This window comes from Aethalodelphis obliquidens, unplaced genomic scaffold (genome assembly GCF_003676395.1).
Source record: "Aethalodelphis obliquidens isolate GAN/ISIS:26980383/991018 unplaced genomic scaffold, ASM367639v1 scaffold2, whole genome shotgun sequence".
Classification (NCBI taxonomy): Eukaryota; Metazoa; Chordata; class Mammalia; order Artiodactyla; family Delphinidae; genus Aethalodelphis; species Aethalodelphis obliquidens.
In genome coordinates, this window is record NW_020837946.1 from 79209101 (window position 1) to 79229751 (window position 20651).

Genomic DNA, 20651 nt, shown 5'->3' on the forward strand with positions numbered 1-20651 from the left:
TAATTCCCCTGGATAATTGTTTGAAGAGAGCAAACATTTCTCTCTGCTAAATGCTCTGAGTCCCCCACTTAGCCACCAAAGCAAATAAGCACAGGTTAGGAAATATAAACAGGCATCTTTACAGACAGTATGAACAGATCATAATTTATCATTTATTAATTATAACTATCAAATCTGTTTCCAGATAGCAGCTTATGATAATAAAATATACAATAAAGTTGTTAAAATTAACAGAAAATTTAAAATATTGATAGAAAAATAAACCACCATATACTAATCATTCAGGTTAATGAGTTACTATAACAAACATTAAATTTTTTTCTGAGCCTCCTAGAGGTCAAAGCAAAAAGGGATGAATTATAAGGTTCTTATGCACTTTATGATAGGACTAATGATATTTTTGGGTGCCTGTTATGTGTCACTTTTGTTATAATATAAACCTTACAACCACCCCATGAGATTAATTCACCATCCCCATTTTAATATGAGGAAATGGAGATTCATAAAAGGAAAGTGCCTTTGCCAAGATCAAATGACTGGAAATCATAAAAGTATTTTCTCTACAGCTGAACCCTGTCTTTGTTCTTTCTAAAATCCAGGAACATGGTAATAAATTTTAACTTAGTAAAGGTGTTTCTGCAAATCTTCCTTTGATATCATTGCCTGGGAGCAAAAGGAAAGGAAAAATTTGATATTCAATCATTGTAGTCTGTAGGCAATTATGTTCCTTGCCATGACCAGCAACAGGTTGTAAACTTTTTATCAGTTTCTACTTGCCAGAATATCAGGAAGGATAGTTTGTTAGAGTGAAGAACAGTGTTTTAAATATGGTTTCTTCTTCTTAAGTGCTTTCTACATTCTAATAATAAAATTAATTAAATCCACACTCTTTGTTATTTACTCTATGTTAGTTTCCTGGGGCTGCTGTAAGAAATTTCTACAAACTGGATGGCTTAAAACAATGAGAATTTATTTCTCTCATAGTTCTGGAGGCCAGAAGTCCAAAAATTAAGATATCAGCAGGAGCACATTTCCTATTGAGGCTCAAGGTGAGAATCCCTTATTTGTCTCTTCCAGATTCTGGTGATTGTTGTCATTCTTTTACTTGTAGCTACATCACTCCAGTCTCTGCCTCTGTGATCATATTGCCTCCTCTCCTGTGTGTCTGTGACTGATATCTCTCCTTATAAGGACACCACTCTCTTTTATAAGGACACCACTTGTAATTAGGGCACACCTGGATAATCCAAGATAATCCCTGTCTCTAAAGACCCTTAACTTCATCATATTTTTGCCATAAAATATAATATTCACTTTTTTGCCATATAAGGTAATATTCATATATTCAAGGATCAGAAAGTGAATGTATCTTTGGGGTTTCATTTTTTCAGTTTGCCACAATTTTCTTTCTGGCTGCCAAAGTTTCATCTCTGTCCCACATGCAAAATACAGCCAGCCCATTCCAACATCTTCAAAAGTCTTAACTCATTTTAGTAACCACTCAAGTCCAAAATTTCATCTAAAGAACATTAGCTCAAAAGCCCCAGATCGCATCCTGTAAATAATCTAAATCAAGTATAGGTGACAGTCGGGCATGATTCCTCCTGGGGCAAAATTTATCTCCATCTATCTGTGTGTGAGACCAGAAAACAAGCTATCTACTTCCAAAATTCAATTTGAAGACAGGTATACTATAACAGTTATAGACATGCTCATTCCCAAAGAATGAAAGTGGAAGGAATAAAGGGGTTACCAGTTCTAAGCAAGTTCCAAATCCTGCAAGACAAATATCAGGTTTCTAGTCCTAGGAATAATCCTCTGTCACTCAGCTCTGTACCCCTTTGCATCCATGTCTCCACCCTTCAAAGTCATTCTTCCTTTTCCTTGAAGGTTAGCACACTTTTGTAGCTGAGTAGATTTATAAGCATGTTTCCTGTTTGCAGAATTTAGGGAGTCCAGCAGACTTTTTTCATGTTGTTTTATCTCTCTTTCTGTCCAAACTGACAGTGTTTCTCCTGAGGTAACATTCTTAAAAACTTTGTGGGTCTCCTGTGTGTTATAGATATTCACATCATTAAATAAGAGGGCCCTCCACAGATCTTTCTCGGATAATCCCATCTTAATTCCTGGCTTCCTTGAGATGATTGAGTAGATCCATGAGTCACACACCTAATCTCTTTAGCTAGAGGTTGTCCAACTGTATCTTTAGACTTCTCTCCAGGGCATGCTCTCCTAACAGTGAATCTCCTAATTTTGGCATCATTTGCATTTTGGATAGGCTGAGAATTTCTCAAATCATCAAGTTCTGGTTTCTTTTTGTTTAACAGTTATTTCTTTATCTCTTTCCTCTCTCATTTAATCATGAGCAGCAAGAAGAAACTAGGTCACACCTTCAACATTTTGTTTAGATGTCCAAGACTTTTGTTTACAAATTCTGCTTTCTATACAACTGTAGGATGCTGTTCTCCCTTATAAGGACATTGTGATGGTATTTAGGGCCCACCTGGCTATAATCCAGGATAAGGTTCACCTTTCAATATCCTTAACTTAATCATATCTTTTGCCCTTATTTTTTAATATAAAGTAATATTCACAGGTTAGGGATTAGGAAGTGGATATATCTTGAGGGAGGAGGGCATATTTTCAGCCTACCACAAGCTGCAAAATCATTACCCTTCAGGGGAAAAGCATTTTTTGTAAGATTGTACCACCAGAGGTAGATTCAATCCACCTGATCAGTTAGCTCTTGTTTAGAGGAGAGGTTTTGATTTTAAATCTGAAAGATACTCTACACATATATCAGTAGAATAGGAGAGAAAGTAAAGCATGGTTATTATTTCACGATGAGGCTCATGCCTGTTTATACCAGGGACATATGAAGATTTGAAAGTTGAGGGCTAGTGTAAGAAAATGAAGAGGCAGAGGCAGAATTAGGCAGACTGTTGCCATGGTGATACAATTAGTATCACACACACACACACACACACACACACACACACACACACCCCAAAAAAATACAAATCAGAGCATGTATTTGCAGTGCTCTGAATTTTGCTTTTTAAATTAAAAACATACCTTAGGGATCTCCCCAAATCATCATCTATAGAGTGATTCTTCATTCTTCTAATGGCTGCCTCTTATACTATTCTGTATATGTACCAAGAGTAATGTAATTCCTTACTGGATGACATTTTTCCTCCAGTTTTCTGGTTATTCTATGAACATCCTTGCATATATGTCTTTGCACACATGTGTGAGAAGCTATCCAAGTCAGGGCCCACTTATTTACCTAACTCCTTTGGCGGTGTCATTCACACCGTAATCTATGGGAATGGAACTGCCTGAAGTTGGGCCGTGTGTTAGCCTGCAAGGCTGTTCTCAGTGGCTGTGAGTGAGATACTTTCCCAGAGATGAAATGCTAGTTCTAAAGTTAGAGTATGTAAAACATGAATCTGTATTCATGTACAGTGTCATTAACAGTGAGTGCTTGTGATGACCTGTTTTCTGCATGGCTTCTAAAATGTGCAACACACAATCCTACAGAAACAGTTGCTCCTGGAGTTGTGCAACACGTGAAATAGGGTGGCCCTGATTTCTCAAAACTCTATAATCAGACTGATTTAAGTAGACTATTAAGTAAAAAATAGTATCCTCTTAAAATTTGCACTTATGTAATTACAAAGGTGTTTGAGCATGTTTTATATATTTATAATCTATTTATAGGTATGTGTGTGTCTGTGTGTAACCTCTTTGTTCATACTATTTGCCTATTTTTTTTTTTATCAGGGGAGGGTGCGAGCGCAGTCCCCCACTACCACAAATTATGCAGTTGAGTTTCCCCCATTTGGGGAAATCGCAGGGGTCAGCACATCCGGAGTGCAATGGATAAGCCTCGCCCTGAGGAAACCACCTTCGTGATCATGGTATCTCCCCCGCCAGGTAAGTATTATTTGCCTATTTCTTTTCTTGAGGGATTATAGATCAAGACTTTTATTAAAGACTTAAAGATGAAAAATAATTTATTTCAAATGTGCTGGATATAATTTTTCAGTGTCATTCTATTGACCACTAAAAATTTAGTACAGTTTGAGTTGCATGTCTTTTGTATAAATACCATTTCCATTATATGGTAATAGAAATATCCCGTGTTTCCTTTTTAATTCTTTTTAGCCTTTAGTAATTTAAGGAGTGTGTTCAATATTGATATCCAATTTTGTTTTCTTTTTTCTTCAAATGGTTTATTATTTTCTGACACCATTCACTTAATAACACACATTTTCTTACTGACTGGAAGTGTACATTTATTGTATGCTGAATTCCCATGTATATTTTAGTTGGTAACACCTTTATAACTGAGCCAAAAGAAGAGCAGAGTTATACAAAATATAATGGAGGAAAAATAATGGATTCCATTTGGGATATGTTCATATGAGTTATATTTCGGACAAACAGGTGAAGAGGTCCATTCAGTACTCAGGATTTCTGTGTTTAGCCTCATTTTAAATCAGGCCCTCATAGATATTTAGTTGCCATTACATAATCTTGGCCAAGCCAGATTTCCCCAAATATTTTGTCTTCAGTTTCATCATGGTCTGTCTCTTATGACAGGGGCTTTAAGTCTTGGCACTATCACAATTAAAAAAATTAAAAGAGTTCTAATTCCAACTGAGGTGACAGGTAATTCATCCCTAACTTTTTGTACTTTGATTTTGTGTAAAGAGAAGGTGTAAAGGAATGTGCCTTTTATGAACGGACAGTTCTGGTACCTTGGTTATTAATAATATAGCTTTATTTAATGGTAAAATAGTTTCATTATATGTGAAGTCTTAACTTGTTCCATGTAAATAACAGTTCTAGGAGGAAGCTTCCTGTGGAGAATCTATGTAAGCAGTCATCTTTTTTATAAAACTGTATTAATTTTCAGAGTTCAAAGACTTGGTTTTAACAAATTTGTTTTTATAAAGTTAGCAATGAGAGTGACCTTAGGAAAAAACATTAGGAATGTCACTTCAGCCAAGAATCCTATTGGAGAAAATATTCCCTGAAGAAACCAAAGCACTTATTAACTGTCTACTTCTAATTTAACCTTGGACTGAGTGAGAACATTGGATGATTGCCATCCTCTGAAGCCTTATCATTTTTAGTTAACGTTTAGCTAAATCTTTCTTTTGTGTTTCCCTTGTCCATTATGAAGTAAAATCTAATATCCAGCCAGTTCGTTTCTAAATTCTAATTAGGTTACCACCTGTCCTTATCACATTTACCTGAGACATCTTGGAATGGGTGTTACATATTGGGCCAATTTGTGTGAGGTATGATAGTATGCGACAATCAAGATGTATAGTGTTGCTAGGTTATAATTCTTACTTCTCAATTTTTCTAGGCATCTAGATTTTATGGGTGAATTTTAGATTCAGCCAGGAGGGATCCTAATGCTTAAAAATTATTTGGACCTAAGTATAATAGAATGGTATGGTATGAATTACGGACAAAACTCTCATTCAATGTCCAAAAGGCTGGTCCCTTGGCAAAATATTAGAAAGTTAAGAATAAACTCAGAATGAAACATGCTTAGGCCATTTTTTCAAGGCATTGACAAAAGAAAATATTTTAAGCAGGAAAATGGTTTTAGAGACTCAGACACAAAATTCCAAAATTAAGTGTAAAGTATTAATTGTGAAATTGGCATACACAGCGTTGGTCATAATTGGATTTATAGATTTGTAACTTACACTGGGTCTTCCTTCTTGGATATATTTTATACAGCCCCACACAATGCTAACTGAACACCTCCCCATTGACACATCAGGCCAGGGAGAGCCTCTGTGAAAATCTTTAAGAACAGTGTTAAATAATGCGGCCTTGACTTGTAATGCTAGAATTTAGCAGCTGCTGCCAACAGAGTGAATGGACCAGTAGTCCATTCACTACATCCAGTAGTGTACCTTTAGGTAGTTTCCAATCATGAGGTTTTATCATCTCAGGAAATGAGATGGCTCCCTGAGCAAACTGTCCATGGACCAAATGGATGAAACGCCAAACTTTCGAACAATAGCAATGTCTGAAAATTGTGTTAGCTGAGATTCAAAACCCTCAACTTCTTCATGAGACCTACCACTGCTGCAGGTTCATGAGGAAGGTTCTCAGAGAGGAATGTACACTCTCATTATTGAGCTTTGACCCTTGGTGAGCTGGACTAAGATATGGGAACTCCTTTTGATCCTCTGGCTGTAGGCCTTGGCTACAGCAGAGTTGGTATCACCTTAGAGCTTTTTGCCATCTTGGAACTTTCTCCTAAGCCCATGTGGTCAAGCTTTTTACCACTCTCATAGTGAGGAAAATCCTAGAAAATCTAACCCAGGGGTTGTAACCCAAGGAAACAAGCCATTTTTTTATCTAATTGTGTATCCACTCTTTAAAAATACCAGTCCATCCCTAGGGCTTCTTGGAAGGTTTTTTTATTTTGTTTTGATTTTTTCTGACAAGTAAATGTCAACTCTAAGGTTGGTTGTGATTACAGTTAGACTAGGGAATCTGCAGCAGGCTCTGCAAGCCATTCTTTACCGTTCTTTGTGAGTCATTTGCTACCTGCATGGTCAGAATTCTCCCCTTTCCCTTAACTCCTTCCCATTTTTGGTGGACTGGGCGGGGCGGCGGGGGGGAGGGTGTGGGAGTGGGTTGTTGGTAATGGTAGACTGTCCTGGCTGAGTTCTGAGGAACCACTGTTAAGAATTCTACTTGAGGTAACACAGGCCTGGAGAGCCAGAGGGCAAGCCACAGCAGAGTCTGTGAGCAATTTTTAATTAGATTTTTAAGAAGACACAATACAAACACAACCCCAAGGGCCAGTGGCTAGATCCAGCTCTGGTTGAAGAACCGCGAGTTTGAGGCCAGACAGAGCTCAGCTCAAAGGAGCAGCTTCTTGAGAACAAGACACAGGATTCTGAGCAATTGTTGCATGTGACTTTGTGCATCTCTGGCTGACCTTTGTTACTTTCAGTGTGAGGGGAGGTTGGACTTGTTTCAGGGCTCCATGACAATGCAGAGCAGGGCTGCTATTGTCCAATTTGTGGAGGAATAGGGTAGGTTTTTTAAAAAAGATAATAATAGTAACTACACTTATTTAGAGCTTTTTATGTGACAAATATTCTAAGCAATTATTACATGTACACACTTGCTTTATCTTCACAACAACCCTCTGAGGCTGGTACTATCAGTGTTCCTAATTTACAGATTCATCCAGAGGCATAAAGAGTATGTAACAGAGTCAGGATTCAGTCTAAGGTCCCTGAGTGTGTACCCTTAACCACACTCAGCTATGCTGCTTCTGATCACACAGGGAATGCGTATTTATGAGTTGATTTTGTGGTCAGCTGCAGGTGACGATCAGATGACTCTGGACAGACTGAGTGGATAATATCCCTCAAAACCTTCACTGCAAAGATATGACTGCTAAGAAGTTAAAATGGGTCTGCCAGCCATTTGTAAAATGCTCTTTCAAGGTTAGTTAGGTTGCTGAGCAAAACACAAGAGTACTGGCCCAACTAGACCACTGGAAACGTTGCCTTTTGTATCCTTAAGAGTCCTGAAGAGTCTGAACAGTTTCTACTTGCTGAACTGTTCACTTGAGGAGAACATCTATGTCTCATTCATTCATTCCTTCCTTCAACAACATGCATTGACCTTCACTTTATGCCAGGCTCTATCCAGGATGCTGGCGATGAAAAATGGAAAGATGTGGTCCCTGCCCTCATGTAATTTAAATACAGGCAAGAGATGTGCCATCAAACAATAGGATGACTCCTTTAAAGATATGTGCGCAAACCTGAAGGAGATCACCAGAGAAATGGCACAGCCAGCTTCTTGGGGAGTCAAGGAAGCCTTCTCAGAAGAGGTAGCATTTGAACTGAGGCTTGAAGAATGAATGAATTTGTCAGGCACACAGGCAGGGAGGACTCTTCCAGGGAGAGCATGTGTAAAGGCAGGGCACCAGACCAGAGCGTGGTCCACTAGAGAACTGTAAGTAGTTCAATATTTCTGGCTTGCAAAGAGCAAGGCAGGAAATGACAGATGAGACTTGACATTTCGGCAGTGGCCAGATCTTGAAGTTCTTTGTATGCTAAGCAAAGGAGTTTACAGTTTACTCTGTAGATACCAGGGAAGCATTTTAAGGGCTTTAAGCCAAGGTTTCACAGTTAGATCTTTTATATTGGAACTATCAGTTGGGCAGCAAGCATAGAAGATGGATTGGAGGAAGCTGATAGTAGAGGCCGGGGGCCGGTAGGAGTATGAGGCTGCCCTCCATTGGGGAGTTTCTTGGCATTGGAAATAGTAATAGTCTTGAGCTTTCCCAAAGGGTCTGGGTAAGACCTCATGGAATTGCAGAGTTCAGTGTTGGGTGAGATCAGCAAGGAAGTACAAGGAAAGAATGGTGACTCAGTCTGAAGGGTGTACAGTTTAATAGGTATAGTTTGGAATTTGAGCCAAATGTGTTTGTAGTGTGGAAAGTCTTCTCAGATGTCCGCAGACATTCAGATAACAGCCATGTCATCCTCAAATGCAAAATTTCACTTTAGTAGCACTGCCATTTTCATCACGATGCCATAGACTCTACTTAGAGGTCAAACCAATTCATAGTTCAGTTATTTTTTTAACCTCAACAAGTTGCCTTTGGATTGTGTGCAAGTGAAATTTATAAATAAGATCTACACTGCAGTGTTTGTATATTAGTGTGAAATGTATTCTCACTTATTTCAGAGAATTATTGATCAGATTACCTGTAGTTTTGTGATATTTCTGCCACAGCTTCCCTGAGTTGGTCTACAGGAGGTTTATTCCTCTCCTCTCACAGAGCATTTTTCATACACAACCACACACAATATACCCACACACATCTCAAAAGTACATTCATACATATAAAAGATGAAATGTTGTCTATGCATTTTTCTACATTCTCGGAAAGGCAAAAACTTGACTTGCTGAACTTCAGTCATAACTTAAAGTTCATCTTCTTCAATACATTTTCCAAAATATTTAAAACATAAGGCTTATTTTCATGCTGATTCCATTCCACTTGCATTTGTGTTGTATTTTTTACTTGTCATCTTAAAGCAGTACTTCTACCAGAAGAGTCAGTATTAAAATAAGCACTATTAATAAATGCACTTGAAAGGTATTGGACCCTGGCTGATTTTTTTTACATGAGTCATTCCATCAGCATTCTAACCTGATGCAACTAAATTTAAACTGGCCCCCAACTCACAGGCACTTTAGAGGTGATACTATTAATTGGCAGATTTCTTCTAAGCAGTATGCACTGTTGCCATTGGATTCTGTGTGTCTGTGGGCACATGCATGGGCCACATGAGAATGTCTGTAATCTAGACAGCTGCCAAGCTCTGTTTTCGTGTTATTGATTACACACTCAGGCATCTCCCTTAATAAAACAAGCCCATCTGCAACAAGGTGAGAAAAATGGAAAACATATAAGGTGGCTGGGTGCCAGGAAGCTGCTGTGTACATTCCAGTAAGCTAATGCCTCGCATACGGTATTGTGTTGACTGTCATGACTCATGAACCTCAATTGATAGCACCTGGTACTGGGTTTTCCTGAATGTTCTACATCATTCATTGTCTTCAAAGCTAATTTGAACTTGTGGTAATTTTGCAATGTTATTATTCCAGAACACTGAGACATGCACGTACACCAATATAGGATGGGAAGAATTATCCCTTTATTATGTATTTGAAATAAAGTTATTCTGATGTATAGTGACCATTAGAGAATTTTAAGTAGAGATTTTGGAGTTTGACTGCCTGGATGGTTCAGATTCCAACTTGAGCTTGAGCTATGTGACCTTGAGTAAGTTGTTTAAGTTTTCTGTCCCTCCGTTGGCTCATCCATTAAAAAAAGAAGTAGAATAAATCCTTTCTAGTAGGTTACTCTGAGGGCCAAGTAAGAAAATACATACAAAGTGTTTAGCACATTGTTTAAGTATTTAATAGATATTTTCTCTCATTACTCAACTGTTGACGTTTTGATTATCCTTTGCACCCCCAGTGAACACTGATGCTATTTAGTTCACACAGGCTAATTGTCTGGGTTATCATAGATTATGAAGGTGAAAAAGCTCTGTTCCAAAGAGGGTTACTTGAACTCTGACTGAGAGAACATCTTCCCCACCCAAACAAGCCCCAAAACCCTACTCAAAGCAAATTTACTCATTTGTGCTTGTAACAGCCAACAGATGCTAATGGAAAACATGTAAAATATAAGGACTACACAAAAAACAGCTACTAGAAGTCTAGGGTGATTGTGATGGAGAAGGGTAGAGCAGGGAAGGGAATTCAGGTCCTCTCTTGAAGCACCTTGTAAATATGCAGTTAACTGTTTTTTATCTTATAAAGTCATCGTAGAGTACATTTTTAAAATGTGACAAAAAGAATATATAAACACTAAATAATTATTCCCAGGACAGAGAGATTTTTTTTTTTTCAGAGCTGCAGGCAGATCTTGAGGAATTTATCTGTTCACTAAAGAATGCTTTTACGTATGAACTAATTTTAGACAGACATAACTCAATTCAGATGACTGAAACAAAGTAAAAGTTTTCCTGGGACATATAAGTAAAGAGGATTTAATTTTGTTTTCAGATGTTGTGAACTGTATTGCAATTATTTTTGTATTCCTCATTTCATTTATGGTGTTTTTCAGAGTTTGAACAGCTGTCCTAGAAGAAGGTTAAAACTCAAATTTTATATGACAGTGCTGCACAAACTCTTTATATGTGTTTTAAAGATTAAAACTGGTGTCTGAATATGTGCCCCCAATTAGAAGACTTATACAAGAGTAAACTAGTGCTAATGATTACACAGCAAAATGTGCTAGATCTCCTTGGACCCCCTCAGTCCCTCCTACTCCCCTGGCCAGAGGTAGCAACTGTGAGCAATGGGGCCTATTCCATCTTATATTTCTTTTCTCCTTTCTCTGCTACTTGAATTTGGTAATTTGTATCTAGCTGTAATGTGTTCAGGTTTATTTTCTTTAATGGAGTATGTACGAGTGAACAACAGTCAGTTCAACTTTCTTATTATCTCTGACGTTCTGTGATTTTACCATCTTTTCACTCCTAATGTTTTTGTGTTTCCTCTGTTTTGTTTTGTGTTTCTCCTTGGTCAAACATGTTAGAAATGTATTTACTTTAGTGTCCTTTCCAAAGAACATAATCTAGTTATGATCAATCTACTTTTGGAGATATTTTCTATTAGTAATGATAATAACAGTGGTGTTATGGGCACATCTGAAGACTAAATTGTATTAATTATATTATACTGTATATAACGACTTGCATGAAGTGAGCACTTCACGAAGGTTAGCTCCTTTTATTATTAGTATTATATGTCTGACTTTATTCATTCCTTACGATTTCAACACTTTCAGTTAATATAGTACTTCAGAGTTTATAAAGCCCATTCACATATTTATTGCACAGTAGCCTTCCACTGTGAGCTGAATGTTTGTGTCCCCCACCCCCAGATTCGTGTGTTGAAACTCTAATCCCCACTGTGCCAATGCGATGGTATTTGGAGATGGGGCCTTTGGGTAGTAATTGAGTCATGAGGGTGGAGCCCTCATGATGGGATTAGTGCCCTTATTAGAAGAGACACCAGAGAGCTTGCTTCCTCTCTCTCTTTCTCTCCTACGTGAGGATATGAGAAAGTACAATATTCCTATAAAACATCATTCTTTGCCTTTGACGTTTTCTAGGTAATCCTCAGGAAGACATAGCACAGAGAATGCCTGAGGTAGTAAAACCAGGTTCCATCAGAACCTCAGGTGAATGAAGCGAAGAGACTCATCGTGGGGTTAGGCTGGGTTAGGTGTCAAGGATCTGGGGACATGGCAGCAGAATGATTTCTTTAGGAACAACTCCTTCTGTGTTTGTTCTCCTATTCTGCCTACCCCCACACACTCACTGGAACTCCCCTTTCCTGAGCCAGGAGGTAGTGACTGTTTCCCATAATGAACCCCTTGCTGCCCTCAGAGATATTGGTCTCAAGGTGAATGAAGGAGCAAGTGAGAAATCAAGCAAGGAGAAGGAGGAAGAAGAAGAGGAGGAAAGTGAATAAAGCAAGGAGGGTCTCTCAGAAAGAATCTCACAGCCTATGAGAAAGGGATTAAGATTCCCATTTTATAGTTGGAGAAACTGAAGAGGGCAGGAAATGGATCATCCACTCAGATCCACTAACTCAAAATTTCTTGCCCATTGTACTAAGTCCTGCTGTTCTCCCCACAAAGTACAGGAGTATCTAAAATGCCAGATGGATCAGAGATCTCTTTCAACTACCAGCTATTACTATTGCACAAAGAGAAAAAGGCTGTGTGGTTGATCCATGGTGGTTGTTTACATAACTAAAGGCTTTACTTGGAAAAAAAAATATTTTCATGTATTATCATCTTACAAGTAAAACTAGTCTATTGAACAACAAAACTGTGTAGCTAAATATGTTTGAGAGATTATCTACAAAATGAAAAGATGAGCTTCATGGCTTATCTATTTCCCTTTGCATATATGTGAATATAATTTTTCCACATTTAAGCTATAACATTGTTCTTAACTGTGAATCGGGGAAATTGCAAACTCTGATATTTCATCCTGTGTGTAATTGAGATCAGCCTCTGCAGAAAACTGGGACATCATCAGTTATATAATCCCAGTTCAGTCCACACCAGCCTTATTATTCACAGCTTCAGTCTTATTTTATATCACCCATTTCTAAAATAACAAATATCATATATACTTGTCTTATATGAACTTTGATGATTCGTTATTTTAATTAAAATAATTGTAAAGTGTTGATACAACATTGATGATTTCAAATAAAACGTAATTCCTAAATAAAGCAAGCCATAAATCTTACATGAGACTATCTTTAGAAAACAACTATTTTGATCATATATCCTCTAGTAAGATGTTCACTTTTCATTCAAATGGTCGAGGAGTCTATCTTTTATTTCCTGGAGGGATGTAGACATTTGAAATCTGGCACAACCCCCTGAATGTCAGTGCATTAGATATAGGGAGAAGAACCATGAAGAAAAAGAAAATACATGAAAGTAGACAGATGAATTTGGGAAGCTTCCTTGCCTTAGGGGGAAAGAGCCATGAAATAGCTGCTAGCACCCTTGAAACTACTGTGTATGCGCCTCATTATACCACCTAGATTTCCAACCTGTCACATTCAATGATGTCTTTGCAAGCAATGATGCTAGGGCTGTCAGCATGATATTCTATAATTTGGGATGGCTCCCAGCCCCGCCATTTTGTAACACTTCCTGGAAAGCAGTGGAGGGAGCCTTGCCAGATATTCTTTCTAACTCCATTTAATAAGAGTATTTTCAGATTTCAGTAAGAACAGCTCTATGCTATTGATGTGCTGGGGCATCAGTCATTCCCGGCACCATTTTTTAAAAATAACTGAGGCCTCAGCAGGAAAATTGCATTTGATTCAACTCGGAGACACTAGTGTTATATATAGTGCCTTCAAGTTCACCACCCTAGTTGCAACTTCTGCATTCAGCCTGATCCATTTTCCCAGTTCTGTCTCTCTGGTGAGATTCTGATTGCCCATGCTGTGCCAGTTTTTGAGAGCTGGGAGAGCCTTGTTAGAGAAAGTATGCATTGTCTAGAAGTGGGGCAGCAGCTGCCTTGGAACATCTTGTAGTTCTTCATGAAATGCTGGGAATTCTCTGTGGTCCCAGAGGGAACAGTGAGCTCCTCTTTCTTCTCAGCGAGTGCTCATCGATGCAGGAGTGCATGGAGCTGGTTTCCCTTGAGCCCCTCAGAGATTCTGTCCCAGCCTTGGCTTGACTGTAAAATCACTGACAAGGAGACCCAGACTATTCAGTAACATGTCCACTGAAGCCTTCAGAAGCCTGGTGGGAAAATGAGATCATTAGGGAATAAAGTGCTGTAATTCAGCTACTAAAGGAATTACTAGGTGACATTGATGGAACCCTAAACTGTGGCAATCAGGGAGACAAAGATAATTTATAGAACTACTCTCCTAAAGAGAAAGAGGGTGAATCACCTTCCTTCCTTCTTCTAACATCCTCCCCTAACTTCTCACATCCTTGGAAGGACAGCCACCTGCCACCTATGACCCACTTCCCCTCAAGGACCCTAGAATTGGATTGTCTATTTTTAACGGAGTTAGAGGAACTATTTTGAACATAGAGCTCATTTTCTCACCTCTTCTTTTGGCAGGGGTGATATATGTTTGGCATAGGGATAAATTGAGATTTGCATCTTTGAAGTGATGCTGATGGGATCACAGAAAAATGATGACAGAGGAAGGAGAGGGAAGACAAGAGAACCTCAATACAGCACTCAAGTCATGGCACCAAATATTCTAGGAACAATATCTTCCTCTACCTGCCTCTTCTCTCACTCAATGTGTGTCCTTGTTTTCTTGCATCACACAAATATTCAGATGCTGTCAGTGCCCTCGGCTCATGTATTTTCCTAGCAATCCAAGAATAATTATTTCTGTTTACATTTTCCTCTCACCATTTCTTCTCTCACATCATTAGGTTATATTATTACATTCTGAGGGCTGTGCACTCGGTGTAGGATATTTTCTGGGAGTGTTGTTCTCCCTGCTTGATCTCAGAGAAGACTCTCATTTGCTCTCCTACTCTCTCTCTCTCCCTCTCTCCTTCCAGTTTTGTACAAAGACTCTGCAGTCGGCTCTAAGTCCTCACTGTTGACACATCAAAGAAATATGACTTCAATTTTTCAAAGAAAATATGAGTCATGTAGTGTACCCCGCACGGACAGTACCCTCCTCTGTTAGCTAGATTGTACACAATCTAAAATTCTGAGCTTCATTTTATACACAAGCAATGGTCAGATTTTGGGCCCTGTACAGGGCAGAGCACCACACCACCAGGATATGAGCTCATCTTCCCTGAGAGACTAAGTGGGGTTGAGCTGGGCCAGTGTTCGGAGGAACACATTTCCGATGAAAACCGAGAGAATCCCAGGAAGGAACAACAATTGCTCATTCTGAACAAGGGCCTCCTGTGATGAGAACACTTCAGTTGAAAATTAAAGAGCAACGATAGGCTTATTATCATCATATAAAAACCACTTAATTGAAAATAAATTCCCATTTTACGTGATTATCAAAGAAACATCAACTAAATTGCATAGAAAAAAGGTTCATTCGTAGTTCACTTTGGTGTGAGTGACACCGACAAAGTAAACACATGGAAATAAGATTTTTCTTCCAAATTAACAATTTCTCTGGTATGTGGTATGGTCAGAACTGTTTCAGCTTGTTTTCTGTATGTATAATACTTTGAATGGGGATTTGGTTTTCCTAATGATGCTCCTGTCATTGCAAGACCTTGAATATCTTTGTGATTCACCCAGGTACCTATTTCCAAATACCTACATACCTATTTACAGTAGAATTCAGAATACTTGTGAATCAAAATGAACTATTCAGGGGACTTCTGTGGCAGTCCAGTGGTTAAGACTCCTTGCTTCCAATGCAGAGAGCGCAGGTTCCATCCCTGGTCAGGGAACTAAGATCCCACATGCCGTGTGGCATGGCCAAAAAAAAAAAAATAAAAGAAAGAAAGAAAACAGAAATAAAAGATCATATTGATTGTTTGATTAAAAAAAAAAGAACTATTCAACTATTGTGACAGGACCCAGGAATCAGAATATTTGATGAACCAAAGCATCCCATTATGTAGTTACTCAAATAAAAGGGAATTTCTTGTCTGGTGATGATGAGACAAAGGAAGGAGATAGATAGGAAGTGGCGAAAAATGAATAATCAAGAGCAACACATGAGCCTGAACCCTGTAATTACACGCTGCCCACTAAAGGCTCCTGTAAATATCATCTGGATTCTGTTCTCTCAGTCTCTCATTACTCATCACTGTGTCCCTTTAAGGCTTGTTATCTGACCCACTGTGGGAGGGATGTATTCCAAAGCTGAGGGAATTATTTCCCTTGAGCTGTGCAGGTGGGTGGGTGAATTTACAGTTGCAGCATCCAAGAATGAATGTATCTGTGACAGCAAGATTCCTGCAGGTTCATTTCAGCTGCCAAAGAAATGACTCTGCTGAACATTGATTCTGTTCTGCTCTAGGTGCTGCCCTTGAAGGCAGTCACCATCAACAGACACATGCAGACTCATCCTCACTCATCCCCTACAGCAACTGCACGTCGTCGCTCTCAAATAAGGGCAGGCAGCTACATTTTCTAGAATAAACTCTGGGCAGAGAACTATTCTAGACTGTGTGTGTGTCCCAGTGCTGGAGGATGGTGAATGATTACACCAAAAACCGAGAACGTGTTTTATTAACCTAGAGATATTAATAATTTAGTAAGAAACAAAATAAAAACCACTAGTAAATACAATAAAATGGACAACAAAATATGTGCATACACAACTGGATTGGTACAGTGAAGGCATAAATCCTAGTATTTTCATATAAAGAGAAGGATAAAGGAGGAGAAATTAAAGGGTGACATGGAGCAGACAGTAGGTAGCGTGGCAGACCTGGGAAGAATCTCAAAAGAGATGATGGAAAAGCTAATTTTTTCATAGTCTTACAGGAGAGATATGAAATCAGTGTATTTAAGGCAGCCCTAGGTCAGCATGTCCAAATTATTCATAAAATCCATGCAATGTTTGAAGGTATTGCTTGTATTCTTTGAAAAATGAGTTCTGTTTTCACAAAGGAAAAAACAATATCCCTGCTTAGAGTCTTAGAAATTAACAAAGGACATCAGCATCTTAAGGGTCCTGAAAATTGTTTTGGTAATATGTCTCTCTGTTTTTAGTTTTATTCCCGTATTTTTCAAACTTATTTCACTAGGAGGCTGTGTGTGTGTCCTAGGAATATTGCTCTAGAAATTTTCTGTGACACTGTTGGGGAAGCAAATAGAATAGAATCATCAAAGAGGAAGAGGTCAGCACTTTTATCTTTCTTGCTTGCTTGCTAGTAAAATCATAGAAACGCTTTTTCCTGTGGCCTCAAGAGCGTTTGCAAGTTTCTACCTAATAACACTATCTTAAAAAATACATATATATGTATTTATATATACATGTATATATGTATATATCCTTTAATGAGTCAAGTGGATAGCATTGTTTGCTTTCAAAAATACTTAGGACTTGGGCTTCCCCGGTGGCGCAGTGGTTGAGAGTCCGCCTGCCGATGCAGGGGACATGGGTTCGTGCCCTGGTCCGGGAAGATCCCACATGCCGCGGAGCGGCTGGGCCCGTGAGCCATGGCCGCTGAGCCTGCGCGTCCGGAGCCTGTGATCCGCAACGGGAGAGGCCACAACAGTGAGAGGCCTGCGTACCGCAAAAAAAAAAAAAACAAAAAAAAACTTAGGACCTGATTACATTTATCAAATAGGCTCCTATAATCTTTTAAATATATTTGCCACTCTTTGCACTGAATCTTCACAGGGAAGCAGTGGTAAAAGATACAGTATGTTGCCTAGAAGCATTTTGCATTGAGGAGCATGAAATCCGGAACAAGGGGGATCATGTTTTGAAGAACTCCTACAATGCAATTATAGCAAAAGGCCTGATACTTTTAGTGCATTCACTTTGGCACATCAAGAGAACAGTAGTGGAAATTATTTCTGTTTATTTTGGATTAACATCAAATTAAGTTACTTCCTTGTTTGTCACAGATTTAATAGTATGTGTTCAGTTGTCTCTAGTCTAAATATATGGAGGGAGATCCTGATATGAGCTAGTTTAGAAATTGGAGACTGGAGACAAAAGTCACAAGTGACATTTATCACTAGATTGTATGAGGGACTTTAGTCTGTGTCATCAGGCATTTCTACAGTCCAAAATACATAACATCCCATCTAAGCAGAAGCAATTTTTCTCATTAATCAAGAGTAGGTTCTCTTAAGACTTTCAAGTAATAATAACTTGAACTTTGTGGTTAGGTCTTTGATAGAATTCAGTGAAAAGGTGTCTATAAATAGAAAATTATATCAGTGAGAGAGAACTAGTTCCATGTTCATGATAATTAAGAATTATGGAGAACTGGAATGACCAGACTCAGTGTTCTCATGCTTGAAATTCTTTTTCAGAAGTACTAAGCCAACTGCTTTTAGGACAGTAAACACACTATGCGTATTTTTCCTTGTTTTGGAGTATTTAATAATTGTTAGATAGGGGAGATTTTGTCATGAAATCTCAAAGTCAAAAGATGTACAAAGGGAACAAAAATTGACTCCCTAAATATGAAATGGAAACTTCTGTACTACAAAAATAGCCCATAAGAGACAAAAGCCCATGAAAAGACAAAAGAGCATCAAAAAATACGTGCATTGAATATCATAGTCAAAGGGCTAATACCCTAAATATATGAATAGCTCCCCCAAAATAATAAAAAAGACAAAAAATACAATTAGAAAGGGGGAGTAGGATATAATAAAAAGTTCAGATAAAGAAACGGAAGTAGTTTATCAACATATAGAAAAATGTTCCACCATTCTATGGTCAGAGAAATGTAAACTAAATCAACAATGAGTTATCATTTTTACTTTATGAGGTAAAAGTCCATAGTGTTTTTGAAGGTATAGTAAAATCAACAGGAATATAAATCAAAACAAACAGTTTGGAGGGCACTAGTAGTTATAAATTTATATAATGTATAAATCCTTTGACTTAGCAGTTCTATTCCTAGTAGTGAATTTTATAGAAACTTTCCTAAAAGTTTGTTTAAATGTATGCAGAAATGCATAAAGATGTTCCCTGCAGCACTATTTGTAATAATGAAAAATTGGAAACAATCTAAATGCTTATCAATTAAAAATGAATTGTGGTTCATTCATACAGTAAGAAAGCCAATAAGCCATTAGAAGAATGAAGATCTGCAGATTTTGACAAGGGAACGTGTTTATGACATGTTGCTAAATGTAAAACACAAGTGACAAAACAGTCCATAAAATGTGATTTCACATTTTAGATAAATACCTGTGTATGTGTGGGTATACATCTAAATGATGTCGTTTTTTTTTTCTTTTTCTATGCACATTTGTATTTTTAAACTTTTTATAGAAAACTTTTTAAAAATTAAAACAAAATAAAATATTTAAACAAAACCACCTCAGATGAAATATTGACTGAAGGAATGCCGTATAACTATCCTATGCCTTTTTTAAGTATGTAGTTTCTCAAGTCAAGAAGTAGGCGACTCCAGCAGATCTAAAGTAGATTAACCCCAAAACTCAGGTATCATTTTGCAATCACTGTGCTCCATTGATAGTTCTCAACTTTCCCCTGGATTTACTGCCCTGACCTTCAACCTGGCCTCCCTGCTTCTACTGGTGACCCGTTGAACCACCCATTCTCAACACAGTAGTCTGAGTAGTCTTTACAACATTTAAATGATATTCATATCACCACCACCCCCTTCAGTGGCTTCCTGTTGCATTTAGGATGAAACCCCAAATCCCTGGCCTAGCCTGTAAGGACCTATGTTGTCCTGTCCTCCTCAATTTTCCAGCCCCTTCTAATGGCATGCCATCCCTGCCTCACTATGGGCCAACCACCCTGAACTCTTTCATTTGTTCAAAGGCACTAAGTGCTTTCCTTCCATGAGACCTTTGCACATGCTTTCCACTTTCTCTGGAATGCCCTTTCTCTGCCTCCCAACCCACCCCACTCCTCCCCTTTTCTTGGCTTAAGGTACCATCCGTCTTCCAGATTCAAATAAGTCTTCCTCAGAGAGGATTTCCCTAATCATCTTTACTAATTAAATTAAATCTCTATCAGTATCTCATATCATAAAAAGCACATACCGTGTGCTTTTCCTTCAGTTTACTTGTCACAATTTATAATCATATTTTATATGGTTCTTTGTTTACTGTTTACCTCTCCAAGATTCATGCAAGCAGGAACTGCATCCTTAAAACAAACGACCTGTAAAATCCCTTTCTAGCACGATACCTGGCAGCATAATAAATATTTTTGAATACATGAACAAATGAATGAATACTCCTAGCCCCCCTCTTATTGATTCTTATATTTTAAAAAGCTTCTTTAGCCTCCTTCTATGAGCATATCAGAATATTCTGAAGTAAAATAGAACACAAAACCAATCAACCACAACACAAATGTATTTTAGTTAATGAACTGAAATACTCTTCTGAGTGTGTAGAAACCTTCTCGGATGCCACTTTCAAAAACAGACTGTGCTCTTTTCATATGCTTTCAACCTGTAGGAGAGTGGGCGTTGTAACCTTGCAAAGCATTTGTGTTCCCAATTACCAGGGGAACCCAGCAATACCCTTGGTTAAACTGTTCTGTTCTCAACTCACATATTATTTCTGGTAATATAACCTCGCCTGTAAGGCCCTATACCATCTTGTTCTCCCCAGTTTCTCAGCTTCCTTTAATGGCTTGCCACCCTTCCACATTTTTAAATAGGACTGCTGCTGATCTGTTCTACACTCTCCAAGTTTATGTTTCCTTTTGAGGAAGGAGATGATAAGATGGAGAAATGTTAAAAAAAAATATCTCCTACCAAAAATATCACTCATCTGGGAGGAGAAAGACAAACAGAAACCTAATTCTGTGTTCATGAGTCAAGT

The 20651-nt window shown here is 38.2% G+C and overlaps 1 long non-coding RNA gene and 1 other non-coding gene across 2 annotated transcripts in view; one reads left to right on the top strand and one right to left on the bottom strand.

Moving 5' to 3' along the window:
* The first annotated feature begins 917 nt into the window (after positions 1 to 917).
* Positions 918 to 20651, top strand: part of LOC113633371 (uncharacterized) — a 158502-nt gene continuing 138768 nt past the window's right edge. Inside the window, exons 1-2 of the long non-coding RNA XR_003438160.1 lie at positions 918 to 1049; positions 3787 to 3939. This is a non-coding gene — a long non-coding RNA (uncharacterized LOC113633371). The remainder of the gene's footprint in view (positions 1050 to 3786; positions 3940 to 20651) is intronic.
* Positions 3784 to 3947, bottom strand: LOC113605383 (U1 spliceosomal RNA). The gene has a single exon (XR_003427187.1). It is a non-coding gene; the product is annotated as a U1 spliceosomal RNA (small nuclear RNA).